Here is a 3,515-nt window from a genome sequence, read left to right on the forward strand (position 1 = left end):
ATCTGTAATAGAAGACGTGAGGAAATTCTGTCTTTTTTAAAGACAAAAATTTTTGAGGCGAAATAGCCAACAAGAAGTTTGTAAAAAAATCAATTTTGTGTTGTTTTTTTAATTTTTATTTTGAAACTTATTTTTGCAAAGAATGCAAGGAAGCAAACCGATAATACATGTTATTGCTAAATTAAAAACAAGTTGCTTATAGTGATCAGCATAAACTGGTAAATGTGCCAACGTGATTTTCACGTTTAATCTACGCCACAAATAAGTGAATCGAGCAAAGTTGTTATTGCGCGGGTTTGAAACAAAAAAAAATTGAAATATCTTCCAAAAATGACGACAATTTACATAAAACTATAAAAGGAAGTATAAGTGATCAACGACAATTTTTTTCGAAAGGCGAGTGATTTGAAGTGATTAATTTAAAAACAGAGGCTTTTGATCTGCATATTTAATCTGCAATTTAAGCAACTTAACCTGTGGTGATCGTGAACAACGACTCAAATTAAATGCGACACATTCAGCTTCAAATACAATGACATCTCGCAGGGCTGACCATCGTAACGGTGTCTAAACTGTGCAATGTAGCTACATCCGTCGCACGTGCAGCTTCCGGTTCGTAGAAGATTGCGAAAAGCTGACTGGGTGGCGCCAGTACCGGAACGGAAACGCGCTGCCCGGAATGGTTCGCTGAGGTTCAAGCACTTCCGGTGCAGGAAAATTAGTTTGGGCTGAGAAGTGTGCTGGTTGCATTGCTGATATTTCAGCAATATGGCGAGAAACACGTCAGTAGTAATTGTTCAATTATTCGCCATGTTTCAAAGGCATCAACCAAATTGTAATGTGTATTGTTCAGATGGCAGCGCGGTTTAATGGTACCATTAGCAAAATTCAGAATTAATGCATTAATGCCACGAAAGCTCAAAGATGAGTTTTTTACGCCTGCAAGAGTAGTTTCAAAATAACGTCATATAAACTGGTTATTTTTGATTGTTCAGTCCAAAAATGATAGGATTTTCGCAGTGGGAAAGTGGGAATCACACAGACTTCGATTTAGTAGAAATATTTTACAGTAGTTTTGAAACGTTCGGCAACGTTGGATGTAGCGCGATTGCATCGGCATTCTTTATGTGTCATCCTACGCCATATGCACTTAAACACTGCCCTACAGAATGTACTACGTAACACACCCTCCTCAAATGTTCGGATAATGCATAGCAATTAAACAATTCAATATATCAATAAAATGTTTTAAAAACATCGATATTTACAGCTAATAACTTGGTTCGAAATGTGATATTACCGAAAACGAGCACTAATTCATTCCGGTCGCACATTAATTGTCGCATAGGCCCAGATGTTGGACGCTGTTTGGCATTGTTACGGCGTTTCGGCTCCTGCATTGTTGAGGTAAATTATAAAATACATTCAAATTTCCTAACGAATTTATTAGCAATGCTCTAATGGTACACGGACTCTAATGAATTAATTTTCAACCCGATTCCTATTTGGATTCATAATGGTTGGGCGGCAATCCTACATAATAATGCCCATTGATAGCGAGCTGCCACGAAAATGAAATCGTACTTGATAGTTTGAGGGTGAAAACCTTCTTTTTTTGCAGGAAAAACTTTGTTTTTCGCACTCACTCCGCCTCAGAATAACGAACGGTGAATCATACATCTACAGATTATGCAATGAGAATCATTACGAAGGGAACCAAACCACTCTCCATTTCTGAACATCAATTTGAATGCTAGTCAGTGTTTGTGTGTCATATCAAGCCCATAAAAATACGTCCTTATTTCAGCAATAAAAGGCGCTTTATTCGGCCCTAATTCACCCCAATCACACATTATCTACATCTGCTGTGGTCATTTCAATAAATCTGGCCGAACTTTTTTGCCCCAACTCCAATTTATACGTACGGGTCCGGCCGCAAAGTAAAGATAAAGTGTTGGTCATTCGGAGTCCTTTATTGGATCAATTCCCTTGATATTATTTTGCTACTGTTAATAGTTCTGAACAATTAGATGATGTTTGTCTTTTTGTGGCTGGACAAGATGAGAAGTGACCTACCGGCAAAAAAACCGTTGATAAACGATGCACGTTTTGTTATCTTTGTGTAGAGTTGGAGCGACGAACAAAGCCTGGTTCAATTATACTGGGCGATTCAGAATGATGGTAATTTATTTGGGATCATGCGCTTGCAAATAAATGTATACTTCCTCAGATGGGAGAGGAGGGTATTGATAGTCCTGTTTCAATTCGTCCCATTCAATTTACCTTAACGATTTAGAGTCAAAATTTCTCTGGATCATTCTACATAGGTTTATGGAGAGCAATTGCAATCAGTTTCAAATCCCATAGTTGAAGCTTTTTAGCATCCAGAAGTGTTTTTGGTCGATGAAGGGCATGCAACAGTCTCCCGATAATAACGTTAACCTGCTTTTTCAATGGCTACTTTCCCCGACCGTGGAGAGTTGCAATGGAAAGCCTCGTTAGCGGAAACTCAAGTGGAGTTTCAACTCGCTTTTTGCAGATTTTGGCAATTGCCAGAATTAGCGCATTCAATGGCTGGTATAGGTTTTTGAAACATCGAGCTTTGTTTGCAAGGCAAACTTTACGCTTGCTAAATAATTAAACATTGTTGGGTAGTTTTTTGGGCTGGTTTATGTCGCAAAACGTTCATATATGGAACTCCAGTAAACAGGTTGGGTAATCGCACTTTTTATGAGTAATCGATATAGCGATCGATCGCTTAAATAATGTGAAAAAGTTCTCTATTCCTATTCCAAGGGCTTTTCTATTAGTAAAATATATTCATTTTCTCAAAACTAGCGGTATTTATTTGCATTATTGGCTTCTTGAGCTGCAAGTTCAAAGTGCACAATAGAAATTTGTGACAAGTTGAAGGCGAATCTGTAGAATTATATTTGACGCATTTATCCAAGAGCTGACATCTTAAGCTGTTGATAAATCGCTGTAGGTCAGGAGTTTTTCCAAATGTTTCAGACAATCGCGATGCTCTTTAACTTGCCGAACTTCGTATCCATAACTTCTTCCAGGGTCAGACACTGGATGACCAAGATAGCCATATTTTGAGTTTTGCTACGATCTAATATTTAGTAACCTTTGAAGAGTGAGGAAAAACTCTGAGTTGTCAGGTCACCTTCAGGTCGCTGAGGACTGAATGGAAATTTCCCAAAGGAGCTATTTACAAATATATAGGGTGATTCACGCTTCATCTCGATAACTAGATAAGTTTTAGTCCTACGGGCTTTTACAGCAAGAGGCCCAAAGGATTGAAGCTTCAATTGACAAATTTCTCGAAATATCAATTATCAAAAACCGAGGTAAAAGTAAGATCTGGGCTGTAAAGGTACAAGCCGATCCTTTCCGAAAAATAGATGAAAAGAAAACCGACAAAAAATCAAACGATCAGCAGCGATCTAAGCTAGCTCTGAATTCAAATATATTTGCATCCTCGAGCTTACCACCTTGTATAAAAAAGGTAA

Source organism: Dendroctonus ponderosae, unplaced genomic scaffold (genome assembly GCF_020466585.1).
Source record: "Dendroctonus ponderosae isolate FM_Combo_2020 unplaced genomic scaffold, Dpon_F_20191213v2 Dpon_F_20191213_8, whole genome shotgun sequence".
Taxonomy (NCBI): domain Eukaryota; kingdom Metazoa; phylum Arthropoda; class Insecta; order Coleoptera; family Curculionidae; genus Dendroctonus; species Dendroctonus ponderosae.